Here is a 19,074-nt window from a genome sequence, read left to right as displayed (position 1 = left end):
GGGTGTACACCCCAATATTTGCATATGCCAGCCCATGTTCCCAACATTATGAAAGGCATTACACAAGGGCAGCCAGTAACGTCTGGATCTGCACAGCTGAATCATCAGACTAGGTAAGCAAGAACAACAGCGAAAATGGCAGATGGAGCAATAATAACTGACATGATCCATGATAAAATTATATTTTTAGTGATATTTGTAAATTGTCTATCTAAATGTTTCGTTAGCATGTTGCTAATGTACTGTTAAATGAGGTTAAAGTTACCATCGTTTCTTACTGAATTCATGGAGACAAGAGTTGTCGCTATTTTCATTTTTAAACACTTGCAGTCTGTATAATTCATAAACACAACTTCATTCTTTATAAATCTCTCCAACAGTGTGTAATGTTAGCTTTAGCCACGGAGCACAGCCTCAAACTCATAGAGAATCAAATATAAACATCAAAATAAATACTATACTCACATAATTCGAAGCATGCATACAGCATGCATGACGAACATCTTGTAAAGATCCATTTGAGGGTTATATTAGCTGTGTGAACTTTGTAAATGTGCTGTAATATAATCGAGAGCTCGTGTGGCAGGGAGCACGCAAATTAAAGGGGCGGCGCGCTGAAAAAAATCAGTGCATAGTTAATGATGCCCCAAAATAGGCAGTTAAAAAAATTAATTTAAAAAAATCTATGGGGTATTTTGAGCTGAAACTTCACAGACACATTCAGGGGACACCTTAGACTTATATTACATCTTGTGAAAAAGCATTCTTGGGCACCTTTAAACAAACTGTGTTAAGTGTATTTAATATATGTGTACACAAGAGAAATATCTGAACTGCTGAAATCATCCCAGAAGACACAACGAATGTGCTGACTGAACAAGAAGGGAAACTACTGAGAAATTAAGGGTAGCTTATAAAAGTTAAAGTTAACTAAATACAGATATCAGATACAAGTCTCTCTTAAAAGTGTTATGTTCAGCTTCCTGAACATTCAAGAACAAGAACATTTTGTAGCCTACATTAGAAAATTCTACTTTTTCAAAAAAGAGTGTAAAAAAACTATGAATGATTGATATGCATTATAAAAAACCTAAATCTAAAAAAATGAAGCAAAATGATGTAAAAGAACACAACTTTTAGTTATTCTTTGGGGAGGAACTGCATCTTGAAGAACTTTATTCACTGTGACAAATTTAGATGGGAGACGCCACACGCAATCGCTGTGTGCACATCTCGCGTCTGACTGTTTCTATAGGAACCGGAGCTTCTAAAGGCAGCTGCAGTGATGCGATGACTTTAATCGCCGATTGGCTCTTATTCTGCCATATTCTGTGTTGCACTTTCTCCCATTCATGATAATACGAGTGCACCGTCTTTCTATATATAAAGTCTTTGGTGTAAGTAACTAGTACAAGAGACATCAGTCCAACCAAACATAAACAATGAAAGATTCGAAACAGCGTCATAAGGGAAAATGGATCAAAACGGGAACTCTGATGTAGCTGTGGTCTCCCGTAAATATCATCCCACTCCTGTATGTCCTTTACCTAATCATCAGACAAGATCTTCTCAATGAACTGTAAAGCCGCAAGATGCGTGATAAAACCATAGATGGCACAATTTTAATTTGTGATCCAATAATAAGAAGAAGATGCTGCTTCAGTGCATTGCAGGCTCGTCAAAATGCAACGTGGAATGTAGCTACTTGCAGGAAAAAGCAGTTAGCTACTGGAAAAAGTACACTGTTTTAAACACAACTGAGCTACTGACAAGCTCCTGAAAAATGTAGTTAAGTTAGTAGTCAATACTTGTAGTTAGCTACTCTCCAACACTGGTGCAGTGATATATGGTTTCTCTCTAGTGTGGATGTTCATGTGTTCCTTAAGGTTTCCTTGTTGTGTAAAACTCTTCCCACATTGATCACACTTGTAAGGTTTCTCTCCGGTGTGGATCCTCTCATGTTTTTTCAGAGATCCTGAATCACTGAATTTCTTGTCGCAGTAGGAACACTTGTAAGGTTTCTCTCCAGTGTGGATCCTCTCGTGTGCTTTCAAGGTTCCTGACTGTCTGAACCTCTTGTTGCAGTGTGAACACTTGTAAGGTTTCTCTCCAGTGTGAATTTTCTGATGCAGTTTCAAATGTTCAGCTCTAATAAAAGTCTTTTCACACTCAAAGCACATATAATTTCTTACACCAGTATGTATTTTCTGATGTTCTTTTAAATTCCGCAAATGTGAAAAACTCTTCCCACATTGATCACACTTGTAAGGTTTCTCTCCAGTGTGGACCCTCTCATGTGTTTTCAGGGTTCCTGACCTACTGAATCTCTTGTCGCAGTGTGAACACTTGTAAGGTTTCTCTCCAGTGTGAATCCTCTGGTGCCGTTTTAAAATATCAACTCTAATAAAAGTCTTCCCACACTCAAAGCACATATGATTTCTTACACCAGTATGTATTTTCTGATGTTCTTTTAAACTTTGCAGCAGTGAAAAACTCTTTCCACACAAAGAACATGAATGTGGTTTCTCCTGTGAATGAACTTGCAGGTGATCCTTCAGGCCTGAAGCCCTCAAAAATGTTTTGCCACACTGATCACATTCATACAGTTTCTCTCTAGTGTGGATGATCATGTGTTTTTTAAGGTATGATGATTGTGTGAAACTCTTCCCACACTGATCACATGTGAACAGTTTCTCTCCAGAGTGGATCTTCATGTGTGTCTTAAGGTTTGATGATTGTGTGAAACTCTTCCCACACTGATCACATGTGAATGGTTTCTCTCCAGTGTGGATGTTCATGTGTATTTTAAGGTTTCCTTGTTGTGTGAGACTCTTTCCACACTGATGGCAGGTGAAATGTTTCTTGTCTCTTCTTTTCAGTAAAGAAACACTCTCAGGCTGTGAGCAAGTTTTTTTCTCCATGATGATGTTTCTCCTCTTCACTCTCCTCATTTTCCTCGCTCAGGTCTGAAACGAACAAAGTTACATTATAAATGAATCATATTAAAAATAAATAAATAAATAAATAAAGTTATTGAATCCCACTGCCTTACAGTTGTATTTCACTAGAAAAGACATTTGCATCATGCCTGCCTATGTTGTACTTTGTCCACCCATGTTGCTCAAACACATCATTTTACTGACGACTGGTTGAGTTCAATGCGGGATTCGCAAAACATTTGCTCTTGAATGATGGGTCAGTATTCAGTTTGGAATAGGGGTGTGCACGAATATTCGATCTGTAATTATTATTCGAAAAATGAAAATACTATTTGAATTTTACAACATTGCTTTGCTGGTCGTAAATGCAATAAATCCATGATAAATCCCAAGCACTAAAACTAGCAGTTATAATTAAATGCCCTGGGTGGTGCTGTGGAGTGCGTTTAACAAGTTTATTGTATTTTATCACATAATGTCGTCTGCCTCACAAAGTTTGGAATTACTTAGATGAAAATGATCTTACTAAATGATCTTACAAAAAGGAATTACTTTTGTTCAGATGAATTATTGAACAACTCTTGGAGTGGATTAAATTCAACCAGCATTTATTGGCATGGGGCATGAAATATACATGGCTTGATTTTGGCATACGAGATCAGCTACGCTACTGCTGCTGCTGAGCAAATACAATAATTTGTTCAGCTTAGTCAAAAATAACAAACAAAGGAAAGACTGCTGCATGAATGGTAGAAACCGCATAGCAGATCTCTACAGGTGGTGCTGGGGAGGAGGGCTAACAGAGCTTTCACATCACGCAGAATGTCGATCGCAGGCTAGGGTACGATACATATGGTTGTACATGTGTGCACGAATATTGTGCTACCGTAAGTACAGGAAGGCACCTGTTGTACATGTCAACAACTTCTTTGTCTGAAGGAGATGTTACCAGGTGTGCCCAAAGCATGGCAGCAAGACACAATACCTTGTTCCCCTTCTCGAGATCAGATCTCTGAGCCAAATAAAAATAGGGCCTGAGATGGGACCAATCAAAGAGAGTTTACCAAGACGGCCTTACAGTGGGCTGAACACTTGATGTCACTGTCTAGCTGGAGCTCAGGTGAGCAGAGGCCTCAGAAGAATGACTCTCTATGGTGAAAGGAGACCAAACACTTTCAATTCCAATGACAGTTTACCAAGGAGGACTTAGAGTGGGACAAACAATTAATGTCACCATCGAAATTGAGACCAGATGAGCAGAGGCCTCAACAGAACAACTCTCTATAGTTAGAGGAGGCCAAACACACTAAATTCCAAAGACAGTTTACCAATGAGGCCTTAGAGTGGGACGAACAGTTAATGTCACCATCTAAATTGAGACCAGATGAGCAGAGGCCTCAACAGAACAACTCTCTATAGTTAGAGGAGGCCAAACACACTAAATTCCAAAGACAGTTTACCAATGAGGCCTTAGAGTGGGACGAACAGTTAATGTCACCATCTAAATTGAGACCAGATGAGCAGAGGCCTCAACAGAACAACTCTCTATAGTTACAGGAAGCCAAACACACTAAATTCCAAAGACAGTTTACCAATGAGGCCTTAGAGTGGGACGAACAGTTAATGTCACCATCTAAATTGAGACCAGATGAGCAGAGGCCTCAACAGAACAACTCTCTATAGTTAGAGGAGGCCAAACACACTCAATTCCAAAGACAGTTTACCAATGAGGCCTTAGAGTGGGACGAACAGTTAATGTCACCATCTAAATTGAGACCAGATGAGCAGAGGCCTCAACAGAACAACTCTCTATAGTTAGAGGAAGCCAAACACACTAAATTCCAAAGACAGTTTACCAATGAGGCCTTAGAGTGGGACGAACAGTTAATGTCACCATCTAAATTGAGACCAGATGAGCAGAGGCCTCAACAGAACAACTCTCTATAGTTAGAGGAGGCCAAACACACTAAATTCCAAAGACAGTTTACCAATGAGGCCTTAGAGTGGGACGAACAGTTAATGTCACCATCTAAATTGAGACCTGATGAGCAGAGGCCTCAACAGAACAACTCTCTATAGTTAGAGGAAGCCAAACACACTAAATTCCAAAGACAGTTTACCAATGAGGCCTTAGAGTGGGACGAACAGTTAATGTCACCATCTAAATTGAGACCAGATGAGCAGAGGCCTCAACAGAACAACTCTCTATAGTTAGAGGAGGCCAAACACACTCAATTCCAAAGACAGTTTACCAATGAGGCCTTAGAGTGGGACGAACAGTTAATGTCACCATCTAAATTGAGACAAGATGAGCAGAGGCCTCAACAGAACAACTCTCTATAGTTAGAGGAAGCCAAACACACTAAATTCCAAAGACAGTTTACCAATGAGGCCTTAGAGTGGGACGAACAGTTAATGTCACCATCTAAATTGAGACCAGATGAGCAGAGGCCTCAACAGAACAACTCTCTATAGTTAGAGGAGGCCAAACACACTCAATTCCAAAGACAGTTTACCAATGAGGCCTTAGAGTGGGACGAACAGTTAATGTCACCATCTAAATTGAGACCAGATGAGCAGAGGCCTCAACAGAACAACTCTCTATAGTTAGAGGAAGCCAAACACACTAAATTCCAAAGACAGTTTACCAATGAGGCCTTAGAGTGGGACGAACAGTTAATGTCACCATCTAAATTGAGACCAGATGAGCAGAGGCCTCAACAGAACAACTCTCTATAGTTAGAGGAGGCCAAACACACTAAATTCCAAAGACAGTTTACCAATGAGGCCTTAGAGTGGGACGAACAGTTAATGTCACCATCTAAATTGAGACCTGATGAGCAGAGGCCTCAACAGAACAACTCTCTATAGTTAGAGGAAGCCAAACACACTAAATTCCAAAGACAGTTTACCAATGAGGCCTTAGAGTGGGACGAACAGTTAATGTCACCATCTAAATTGAGACCAGATGAGCAGAGGCCTCAACAGAACAACTCTCTATAGTTAGAGGAGGCCAAACACACTCAATTCCAAAGACAGTTTACCAATGAGGCCTTAGAGTGGGACGAACAGTTAATGTCACCATCTAAATTGAGACAAGATGAGCAGAGGCCTCAACAGAACAACTCTCTATAGTTAGAGGAAGCCAAACACACTAAATTCCAAAGACAGTTTACCAATGAGGCCTTAGAGTGGGACGAACAGTTAATGTCACCATCTAAATTGAGACCAGATGAGCAGAGGCCTCAACAGAACAACTCTCTATAGTTAGAGGAGGCCAAACACACTAAATTCCAAAGACAGTTTATCAAGGCGGCCTCACAGAGGACCAAACACTTGATGTCACTGTCTAACTAGAACTGAGGTGAGCAGAGGCCTCAGAAGAATGACTCTCTATGGCGAAATGAGACCAAACACACTCAATTCCAAAGACAGTTTACCAATGAGGCCTTAGAGTGGGATGAACAGTTAATGTCACCATCTAAATTGAGACCAGATGAGCAGAGGCCTCAACAGAACAACTCTCTATAGTTAGAGGAGGCCAAACACACTAAATTCCAAAGACAGTTTACCAATGAGGCCTTAGAGTGGGACGAACAGTTAATGTCACCATCTAAATTGAGACCAGATGAGCAGAGGCCTCAACAGAACAACTCTCTATAGTTAGAGGAAGCCAAACACACTAAATTCCAAAGACAGTTTACCAATGAGGCCTTAGAGTGGGACGAACAGTTAATGTCACCATCTAAATTGAGACCAGATGAGCAGAGGCCTCAACAGAACAACTCTCTATAGTTAGAGGAGGCCAAACACACTAAATTCCAAAGACAGTTTACCAATGAGGCCTTAGAGTGGGACGAACAGTTAATGTCACCATCTAAATTGAGACCAGATGAGCAGAGGCCTCAACAGAACAACTCTCTATAGTTAGAGGAGGCCAAACACACTAAATTCCAAAGACAGTTTATCAAGGCGGCCTCACAGAGGACCAAACACTTGATGTCACTGTCTAACTAGAACTCAGGTGAGCAGAGGCCTCAGAAGAATGACTCTCTATGGCAAAAAGAGACCAAACACACTCAATTCCAAAGACAGTTTACCAATGAGGCCTTAGAGTGGGACGAACAGTTAATGTCACCATCTAAATTGAGACCAGATGAGCAGAGGCCTCAACAGAACAACTCTCTATAGTTAGAGGAGGCCAAACACACTAAATTCCAAAGACAGTTTATTAAGGCGGTTTTCACAGAGGGCTTAGCACTTGATGTCGCTGTCTGACTTGAGCCTAGATGAGCAGAGGCCTCAGTGGAACAGCTCCCTATAGTGAGAGGAGGCCAACTTGCTAAACATGAAAACAGTTTATCAAGGTGGCCACTATCAGAGGGTCGAACACTTGATTTTAACTCCCTTGGGTCGGCGGTCACGCCGGCGATACCACCTCGTTTTTTTTCTTACCTAGTGTGAAAGAGACTCAAAATACTCTGTCAATGCTGCACATACAATTAAGAGTTATACACCATTTTAATCTGTTGAATATCTTTTATTTGTGTACACTCAGAGTAAAAACAAAACGTTGTGCTTTTTGCAAAATAAAGAAAACTATCATGATGCGTGATCTCTCGTCTCCCTCTGAAGGAAGTCCAATCTGATAGTTCTCAGAAAATGAACTGTAACTTAGTGAATACTAATGACAAAAAAAATTAGACTTATGTCTAAAAAAACGTTAAAATGTTAGGTTTTAAATCGTGTAAGTCAATCAAAAACAAATATTCTCTGTTTACGTAATCTGTATGAAAAGAGACACGTCAGACGCCCGTGATTCAGCTCATTATCCGCTAATGCGGCCACGCCCACGGAGCCAGCGCTATTCAGACGTAAATTCTGAGGCTATACTTGTATACATCGTCTCAATCGTGTATTTATTGTCTTGAAAAGTGTTTATTTGCATGTTATAGCGATCTCTGGCCTCTGTTAGTTCCTGGAGAGTCACATGGTTGTTCTTCTTTAGATTCATTTGTGGATTAAAGGTGCACAGAGCGCCCTCCGGCTGCAAGTATGAATTGAAAACACAGTATCCAGTGCTCACAGTGATGACAATAATTATTGAATAAATATTACTCCTCTGTATAGAAAATTGACACAAAAATATGAGAATCCATCAATATTTCTCCAAATGTGCATGCTTTTAAGCTAAAATCCTATATGAAATGCCATACAGGTAACATAATTGTTCAGACACTTTGCATCACAGAAACACATTATATTTTAAAGAATATAATAGAATACCATTATTTTAAATTGTAATAATATTTCACAGTATTGCTGTTTTTTCTGTATGTTTGATATACACCATGATGAGCTTGAGACATGATCACAGAGGGTTTTTTCACAGCCTACCTGACTGAAAGAGCTCATTATTATGAAAGTCATTACAGCTCATTATACAAATCTTTTGTCTTCTCAGGTGAAAATCACCCATTATTCATGATGATTTATGCCTCCACGCATACTGTGTTTCTTGACCAAAGATGTTTTAGAAAATTTAAATCTCTCTATTGTTTTATATGAAGGAGTAGGCAGCATAAATTTTACATTATTCTGAAGCAAAAACTCTAGTCTACAACCTCCAATACCCAGAAGTCTTGTGAACACAGATTTAATATATATATTTTTTTGGCTTTATTTCAGTGACTTAAGTTTTTTTTTTTTTTTTTTTTTCAATAACCACGCATAAACGTTATTCCTTCAAAAATACAAACATGTACATACATGTTCCTCACATATTATTGTAGCCTAGTTTGTGCTGAATACAGTGTAATGACATTTTTATCATTTATATGTTTATGAACAACTGAAAAAAGCACAAATGTCAGGGCATGTCAAAACTTCTCCAGGGCCCCAAAAATCCTCAGACCCCAGAGGGTTAATGTTTTACTGGACTTAGAAACAGTTTACCAAGGCAGCCTTCACAGGGGGCCAAACACTTGATGTCATTGTCTAGCTGGAGCTCAAGTGAGTGGCAGCCTCAACAAAACAACTCTCAAAAAGCAAGAGGAGGCCAGCCCTACTCAACCTTAGAGACAGTTTACCAAGGTGGCCTCGCAGTGGGCCATACACCTGATGTCACTGTCTAGCTGGAGCTCAACTTAGCGGAGGCCTCAGCAGAATGACTCTCGGAAGGCAGCCAAACTCAGCTAAAAGACTATTGAGCAAGGCGGCCACACAGAGGGCCAAACATTTGATGTCACTGTTTAACTGGAGTTCTGGTGAGTAAATGACTCTCTAAAATGAGAAGAGGCCAGAAAACACTCAACCTAAAGGACAATCTTTCAAGATGGGGGGCTCAACTGAGCGGAGCCCTAGGCAGAACAATCCTCAATGTGTGGGGCTCCGATGAGTGAAGGCCTAACAGAAAGTTCCTCAGATCGGCATGTGGCCAAACTACACTCAGTCTTAAAGATAACTCACCACAGCGCCCCACAGAGGGCCAGACACACTTAATGACACTGTCTAGATAGAGCCCAGGAGAGCAGAGGCCTCAATCGAACGATCCTCAGATCAGGGTGAGGCCAAACTATACTCAAAGCTAAAAGACAGCTCACCACAGTGGCCCACAGAGGGCCGGCAAACTTGGTTTCACTGTGTAGCTGGAGCTAAGGTGAGCTGAGGTCTAACTATTGCTTAGCTTTATAGCAAGAGGAGGCCCAACATGCTCAATCTCAGCCAACAAACTGTACTACTCAATTTAAAAGCTCATAATTACTTCTAGAATGACGTAAATAAAATCAAATAGCAGTACCAGAGCTAGCAAAATGAGATTTAACAATAATATTCCTGCTCGACTCCAGCCTCCGCCTACAACTCCTGCACTCAAGTCACGCCTAACCACAATGGTGGCTGTGGGACTCGAGACACAGAGAGTAGGTGCTTAACTCTCATCCCTCAAAAGAGAGTAAGCCTGGGTGGAACAAAAACACAGTGACTGCATCACACAATGTGCATTTGACCCCCTCGGGAGTAAATTGCGCTAAATTCAAATGGCAGAATCTCTCTTGATACGCAAGTCGCTGTTCGCCGGCCAATGACATTGTCACGTTTGAATCACAAATTCCAAAAAAAAGTGTCTGCGGATGCAGTGTGAGTTCCCATTTGAAAGGGAACATTTAACCACCCACTGGCAACAGGAAGTGACATGTTTAACACTGTGATGCACAACTAGCAACAAACTAAAATATGCAACTGAGTACTAAACATGCTACAAACATTCTAAAACATGCTAGCAACACTTAGCTAAAGTGCTAAAGCATGCTATTATCGTCACGAAAAAGGAAGTTGTTGTATCTTGGGTGTTGGAGCCATTTAAGTTTGAATGTTTAAAGTGTATTAACTTAATTGTTGACTTAAACTATGATTTAAATTTTTTTGATAAATTTAAAGATGACTTTTATTTTGTAAGGTGACTGTATAAGCAAGAGGTCAGATTGGAATCAGGTGTGAAGGTGGAGAGAGCACACAGCTTTCGACCACACATTGTTTGACTGACCAACATTAACCTTTTTATTGCTTTCTTCTGAAAATAAATACTTAATTTAGTATTTACGTTGGAATGGAGGTCATTTCTTGGATTATGTGCGTCAAAGAATCCCTCAACCTTTACACAAGATGGGTGGCTTTAATTTTGAATTAATTGTGGATAAAAAGCCCCTACATCGGGCATACAATGTCCAATCTGCCTTAAACTTCACATGTTTGATAAGTGACCTGGCCTGAATACATCTACATGCCAAAATTTAGTTATAGTCATAGCGCCACCAGCTCGTATCAGGAAATGTGGAAAATACAAATGACTGATGTAGTTCTCCTATATTTATATATCTAAATGCATATTGCCCGCCGTGCTCTGTTTTCCTAAAGCCACCGGGTGGTGGTGGCCCTTTAAATTGCTGCTTGCCGCAAAAAGAAGAGGAGGAGGAGGAAGGACGAAGTCAGATGTAGAAGTAGAGCAAAATTCATGAATCTCTTGCTTTGTAATTGAAGCTGTTGCATCAAAACATGTAACTTATGCTTTGCAACAAAAACTTGCTGCAGAACACCAAAAAGAAATGGCCAAACTCTGACCTTTAATTATTAAAATGTATCAAAGAATTTGCGATCATACAAAATGTTATTATATTTTAAATGATTTTCACAAAAAAACGTATTGCTGACAAATGGGAAAAAACCTATTTGAGGGTTGCACTATGATCCTTAAACAGTTTTTTAATATGTCATCAAATGATTCCTGTTTTAAATATGCCTAATAAGATTTTCTGATACAAATTGTTATAATAAATTACATTTTAGTGGGTGTCTTCTGTAAATGGTAAAAAGTCAGGGGAAAAAAACTAAATTTAAAGCTGTATTGCACATGTATTTATTTTTTGATGCTTGAAACCCCCTTTTGTCTTTGACCCTACAGCCTCGTCAGCTTCCTGAACAAGAACATTTTGTACATATAAAGCATCTCTATTGTTTTGGTTATTGATATTTTACTATTTACCTGTTTCAATGTTATGTTATTTGCTTGCTTTTAAGTTAAGGCCATATATACTTGAATGCTTGAATGATTATGAAATTTAGCAACTGCAATACTTCCTTTGTTTGTTATAAGATAAGGTAACTAAGCAACAGTTAGGTTCTTGAGTTTGATACTTTGGTAACCAACCACAAAGCTTAACAAGAGGGTACATAAAGGTGAAGAGTGCAGGTTGCAACCTCAAGTGGAGGTGAGCCAGATGAAGATTTCGGTGAAGAAGAGGAAGAGTTCTAGAAGACAACAGAGTAAACAACAGAGGAAGGACATCATCATGAGTTAAAAAGATGGATACTCCTACAACAGGAAGACTGGACCATACAGGGCATTGATCAATTGATGAATAATATGAAGTTGGAATTTCCCAAAAAGTAGTATAAAAGTCAGAGGAGTAAAAGGTTTCCTCAGATGCTGCCTGGATTAAGTGTAGGATATATGATACTCTAATGAAGGATGCTTAACAGCATCTCCAATATTGCTGATTAAAAGCTAAATTATAGAGCCTTTTCAGCAAAAAAAAGGAAACTTAATATTAATATAAAGCTTAAGTTTTATATTATTTTGCATTTAACTGCTTTGTATTGTAACCAATAAAAGAAATATTTTTATTGTTACAATTGCCTTTCATGAGACTTTCCTTATAACTACAAACTGAGCCTCAAAAAAGAACAACCACAAGCTAGTCTTCTACGTCATTCCTGAATGACTTTACTGATTTAGGATAGATTTGACTTACCTTACCCTACCTGAATAATCTTAGGGTTAAAGGTGTACAATTAAGGTCACACTATTTAAAAGATAAAAGTATTATTTATCATATCTGTCACGAACATACAAAACACCAACGACACCCATATTCACGTTATGGACGTTTAATGACAGGAAGCAAAAAAAAAAACAAAGTGGTTTTTCTGCTTCCTGTCATCAACTGCCCATAACTCAATATATCCATTTGAACAGTTTGATTTTCGTATAACTACATTCATAACAATAAATTAGATAATTAATTTAGAGCAACAGACAGAGTGATGTTTCTAACCCAATGAAATCTCCTCACAGATCAAACTTTGACATCTTAAATCACGTCACATTCAATAAAAACTACCATTATCGTTCTAAAAATGAAACGCTAGCTTTAAAAAGTGACACAAATTCATTCCTCTGATGTTCATTTCCTGAACTAAATCAGCCTGACGGCAAAAAAAAGACATATAAAGTGCTTTATCCATTGAAGACTACACAGAAATAACCTTGCAGAATGTTGCTTAAACTGTGTAAATTGTATTTTATGGATGTGTAAATACGCAAAATATCTGAACATCTTAACTCACCTCAGAAGACGCAACAAACACACTGAATGAATGAGGCAGGAAGCGTCTCAGATACTGTTGTAAACTCTGTTTCCTGATGGAGGGAACAGTTTCAAGTGACGACACTCAGGGTTGTACTTGGGTGCCCCAATCCTCTCTGAGAATTCAAAAAAAGCCAATGAGTATTGGCGAGCAGATTTTGCGTTGCAATTCTCATTTGTCTTCTGTATTATTAGAGATGATTGGGGCTCCCAAGTGTGACCACTAGTGTCACTCAAAGTCACGTCGAGATGAATGACAGATGGGGATATAGTAATGATGTGAAATCAACAGTACCTTAATATGGCTCACTATGACAAAACATTTATACCATAAATGAAAATAAAGTTAAAACAGTTAATGTAAACAATCTCAGTCATGTGTAGGGTGTAAAATAATTTATCAGACAGTTAAAGGCTTTATTATTCATGAAATTTAAACACGGAAAGTCCAAAAACCAAATCATAACAGTTACATTTTTTTATAAATCTTTCAAAAATATTATAATGATCTCACTTAAATGTTTGATCATGCAATGCATTTTTTTTTTTTTTTATATTGTAATAGGGCAATTTTTGTTGCACAATAGCTTACACACAGCACAAGACCTTAAATTGAATTTACCAAAAAAAAAAAAAAAAAAAAAAGACAAGTAAACAGTCAGTAATAAAATAAGAACAAAAAAACTAATTACAAGCAGTAGGACAAATTAATATGATAGAATAAACATACAAATTGTCGAGGAGATGGGTCCGACAAATGTGATGAACAGTACTGATAAATTTCTGCCAAGAGAACCAAATAAACGAAGAGAACTTGTTGATATTGTTGATTTGATCACTCAAGGTTTGGAAAAAGAACAAGACAAAATCTTGAAGAAACAGGACAAAAAAGAGAACAAGAACCGCTAGAATGGGAGGAATAAATGTGGATCCAAAGGCCAAAGACATGATTAAATTACTGAAACGGCAACAGAAAATTGATTTGAAATTGATTATGCTTATTAAACAATCATATACTTTGAATACTTTTATGCGTGAGATGGAACAGATTACAAACGAGGTTGAAGCTTTGACTACAGAAAATTCTGTAGTCAATTCTGTACTCTGAAAATTGTGTTTAAGGGCAGGTGCGCCGTTGACAAGGGGGGTCAGGACCCCCCCAGGTTTTGAAAAGACAGAAATCGACCCCCGCACTTTTGATAAGGGCTGCTTCAATAAGTCACAATATATCATCTTTTAGCTTAGGATATTTTCTTTCAAATGAGACCATTTTCACGTTTCTGTGAGCTTTTGTTCGTAAATAATCAACTGTTTTGTCGAGGATGTGAACAGGAAATGCGCTCTCGAACAGATAAACACGCAATCTCCAAACAATCGATCAAGGCGTGCTAACGTTTTAGGACAGGTCGATGGTATATAAATCATGCCCGAACATTAGCGTTTGTCAATCAAGCCAAACCGTCCATTCAGAAACTGAGAAATTTGACACTTTAAGGTAAGGAGGCTGATCTCTCTGGTTGACGTGAAGTTTTCGTTAAGATTTATAGTTTATGGACTGTTTTAATTTCGGTAATTACATCTAGAAAGGTAAATGCATTAATGGCATCTATAATAGAGATATCTGGAAGTGAAACGAAAGTTATTGCCTCGACCAGCGACACAGTGGGGAGGACGTACGAGAAGAGACCTGCGCGTTTAATTGGTGTATACTGTAATACTGCATTTACAATGCTTATCAGTGCCGTGCACTTTGATCGCGAAAGTTAAAGTGCCCTTAGCGTTCACATCGCAGTGTGACATACATTGCCCGGCCAAAAATAAATAAATAAATAAATAAATAAAATAAAAAAATAATAATAATTTGCTGTTTGGATATAATTAGGCAAATACTAGAGAGTCTATGACTGTATCATGTTATTATTATGTTTCTAGCATGTTTGGCAATGGTTCTTTTAACCCTAAAAGATAGAGTGTGTAGCTGTTCATTTCTTAAACAACCATGTAGGAAGTTGTATCATGGCCATATTCCAGGATGACAACCCAGGTGAAATAATGTACTTAAAGTGCTCTATTTTCATGCACTAATTTTGTACTTAATATACTAAAAATTATATTTTAGTTGAAATCCGATGGCTCCGTGAGGCCTGCATAGCCAGCAATGACATTTCCTCTCTCAGGATCCATTAATGTACTAAAAACATATTTAAATCAGTTCATGTGAGTACAGTGGTTCAATATTAATATTATAAAGCAACGAGAATATTTTTGGTGCACCAAAAAAATAAATAAAAAACGACTTATATAGTGATGGCCGATTTCAAAACACTGCTTCAGGAAGCTTCGGATCACAAATGAATCAGTGTATCGAATCTGCTGTTCGGAGCGCCAAAGTCACATGATTTCAGCCATTGGCATTTTGACATGCGATCTGAATCATGATTCGATACACTGATTCATTTATGCTCTGATGCTTCGTGAAGCAGTGTTTTGAAATCGGCCACCACTAAATAAGTCGTTATTTTGTTTTTTTTGGTGCACCAAAAATATTCTCATCGTGTACTCACATGAACTGATTTAAATATGTTTTTAGTGCATTAATGAATCTTGAGAGAGAAAGTGTCATTGCTCCCTATGGAGGCCTCACGGAGCCATCGGATTTCATCAAAAATATCTTAATTTGTGTTCTGAAGATGAATGAAGGTCTTACGGGTGTGGAACGGCATGAGGGTGAGTAATTAATGACAGAATTTTCATTTTTGGGTGAACTAACCCTTTAAGATCATCTTAAGAACATCTAAGTGTACTCAACTGTGCTATTTTGAGACACCATGAAATATGAACTAAAATGTGCTTTTAATATACTATCTCTGTATTTAAAAAATTTATTTAGATACAGTACATTTGAACCCTACAAGGTACTACTGGTAGCTAAATATATATTTTTTAATTTTTTAAAAAAATATATTCTCTGAACATTTTTAGCATGGTAATGGATATGACAATGTTAATGTATTTGGTCTAGGCCAGTGGTTCCCAAACTGGGGTACGCGTACCCCTGGGGGTACGTGAGGTGACAACAGGGGGTACGCGAACAAATGCTGAGTAGTTCATTTAATTCTACCTTAAAATAATATTAAAACCGAGCCAAAATGTCGTAAATCCAGTACATTTAATCAAATTACCTCATCATTTGGAATAAAAAATGACTGTATCCACACAAGCAGCATGCATATGATAGATTGCGTGCAGAATCTGCTGCCTTAAATCGCGCTTACTGTCGTTCTCGACAATGCACCTTTGTAACAGTAGGGATTTAGCACTTTACTCGCATGAAGAACAAATAAAGACACAGATAATGGATTAATTTCGATTTAAGACTCAAACTTTCTCCGATACAAAAACATACCTTGTGTTAGTTCTTGTATTTAATGATGATAATAAGCAAGAACGCAATTGTTCCCAAATATCCACATGACTGCAAACGTGACATTATTATACAACAGGTCAAAAAAAACGTACATTTTAAACACAGTACTGTCTGTATTTACTATTTTGCAATGAAATAATAGTTCTAACGAAACCACAGCAGAACTACAACACACGTCTCTGTTTCGCGAACAATTCTGCGGCTTTGAACGAATCATGAGAGTCAATGATTCAATGATTCATTCATAGCCACTTGCTTCGTTACTGAATGAATGACTCGATGACTCACTCATAAAAACAGTGACTTGCTGCCACCTACTGGCGGTTTTAGTTTAATATTTAAAAGTTTTACTTAGTTTTACCATCATTGCATATTTCTCTATTGAACATTTTTATATATTATTTTTTTATTTTATAACATTATTTATTTTATAAAGTTATTCATAAAGGTAAAAATATGCACTGGAAAATCAATTTAGGGGGCAAATATTGTCCCTTAATGGTAAAGGTGTAACTGCAGTCGAAGTGGAAGAGAGGGGGTACGCAGAAGGATGGTAATCCCTTCAGGGGGTACTCCAAGCAAAAAAGTTTGGGAACCACTGGTCTAGGCGGAACAGATCTACTACGCTGCTGCTGAACTGCTGTTGTAGTAGATTATTGCTGCTGCTACAGAACAAGTACAGGAACTTGCTACTGCTAATACATACTTGATATGCTGCTGCAAGTAAAACATAGTGCTGCTGCACAAATAGCATATATCAATAACCCATAGCAGATTTATACAGGTGGTGCTGGGGAAGGTGCAGTTTTAGAGGAACTCTGAAGTGTGCTGCAAACTGCTATAGTGAATTGATGCAAAAACTTGAGAAAATGAGATCCAGGCAGTCCTGCAATGATTATGTCAGAGATTAAATTTGAATAAGGAATAACAAATTTATTAATTAAAAATTATAGAGACAAACAAATTCATTATTTAATAGATAATAACAAAATCTAGAGTATTGTAAAATTCAGAGTATTGTATCTAATAGATGAAGATCAGAATATACAGAAAGGAGGAACAAAATTAAGACATTTGCAGAATGAAATGTGAGACAGGAGAAGAAGCAGAAGAGCAAAGATGAACAAATGGAAAAGCAAAGGAGAAAAGCCCCACTTTCAACATCTCAGTCCATTTTATACCATAAGCATAGGGAAATTTACATCCCACTCAAACTTATGTTTTGTTCTAATAAGAAAAGGTCAAATGGATTTTTTCATTGAATGAATTTATCCATTATGTCATAGACTGGTCAGATGTCAAAAATAGATATAGGGGTTGTTTTGACCCCCTTAAGGGAACTTTGCAGATCTTACATTATTACATGTCAGCAGAAATAATAACGGACATTGAGTTCAAATGAGCAACTAATTCCGAAAACATAGCTTCTGCAGTACTTGGCAGGCATCCAATACCTAACCACAAATGTGTCAACATGACATATTAGAGAAAATTGATGAAATGAATCATGTCACTTTTACCATTTAAGTTTAATATCTGGAGAAGCAAATACAAAGTAAAAATGGAAATAATAAAAAATAAATGAGACAGATCTCTCTATTGACTTACAAGATAGCAAAGCATCTCAATAGAATAAAACCGAAAAAGCGGCCTGTTGCAAAGACAACAAAAAAAGTGTTACAGCCTCTTCTTCAGATTCCTGAACAAAAAAGGTTTTGTGCATATTTAAAAGATAAGAGTATTATTTATCACATCTGACATGGATGATAAATACCAACAACAAAAACACAAAAACCCATATTTATAGTTTCGATTTTCTGCTTCCATAACTTAGTCCAAATGACTCCAAATACAGTTCTATTTTCTAATTATTACATTCATAGCAATAAATTATTAAGATCACTAATTTATTGCAAAGTTAAAAAGCTTGACAGAGCAATGTTTCTATCCCCATGAAATTCCCTCACAGGTCTTTAAAATCACATCACATTCAATAAAAACTACCATCATCATCCTACAAATGAATCACACTAACTTTGTATTGAATTACACAAATTCATTCAGGTCTCAATGGCTTCAACATTTTCCTCTGATGTTCATTTCCTGTTGAACTAAATCAGTCTGACTCCAGAAAAGGTGCATATAATGTGCTTTATCCGATGAAAACAATTTAGAAATAACCTTGTTAAATGTTGCTTAAACTATGTAAAGTGTATTTTAAGGATGTGTAAATACACAAAATATCTGAACATCTTAACTCACATCAGAAGACAAAACAAACATGCTGACTGAATGAGGCAGGAAACGTCTGTTACTGTTGTGAGCATTTCCTGATGGAGCAAGATATAGTGTTGAGTGATGACACTAGAGATTGTACTTAGGAGCAGTAATCATCTCTGAGAATTCAGAAACAGTCAATGAGAGTTGGCAAGTGGAATTTGCATGCCAACCCCGTCATATGGGCATAAAAGAGCAGCGTGCACCACTCTAGACAGGTTTGTATTAGTTTGTGTCATTCAGCGGATGGTTCAGCTCTGTGGCAGGAGGAACACCACGTCACCACGAGGTTACAACAGTTACAACATGCATTAGCCATATCACCCTGTAGCCCAAGACTGATTGCCCATTGAAGCTAAGCAGGGCTGAGCCTGGTTAGTACATGGATGGAAGACCTCCTTGGAAAACTAGGTTGCTCCTAGAAGAGGTGTTAGTGAGGCCAGCAGGGGGTGCTCACCCTGTGGTCTGTGTGGTTCCTAATGCCCCAGGATAGTGATGTGGACACTAT

At 37.9% G+C, this 19,074-nt stretch overlaps 1 protein-coding gene and 1 pseudogene across 1 annotated transcript in view; both read right to left on the bottom strand.

The window, feature by feature from the left end:
* The window catches only part of LOC125263100 (zinc finger protein OZF-like), a 252,439-nt gene that overhangs the window by 212,275 nt on the left and 21,090 nt on the right, over window positions 1-19,074 (bottom strand). The window lies entirely within an intron of this gene.
* LOC125263010 overlaps window positions 1-19,074 on the bottom strand; it is a 43,059-nt pseudogene that overhangs the window by 16,186 nt on the left and 7,799 nt on the right.

The sequence above is a fragment of the Megalobrama amblycephala genome, linkage group LG2 (genome assembly GCF_018812025.1).
Source record: "Megalobrama amblycephala isolate DHTTF-2021 linkage group LG2, ASM1881202v1, whole genome shotgun sequence".
Lineage (NCBI taxonomy): Eukaryota > Metazoa > Chordata > Actinopteri > Cypriniformes > Xenocyprididae > Megalobrama > Megalobrama amblycephala.
This window is presented reverse-complemented; position numbering and strand designations above follow the sequence as displayed.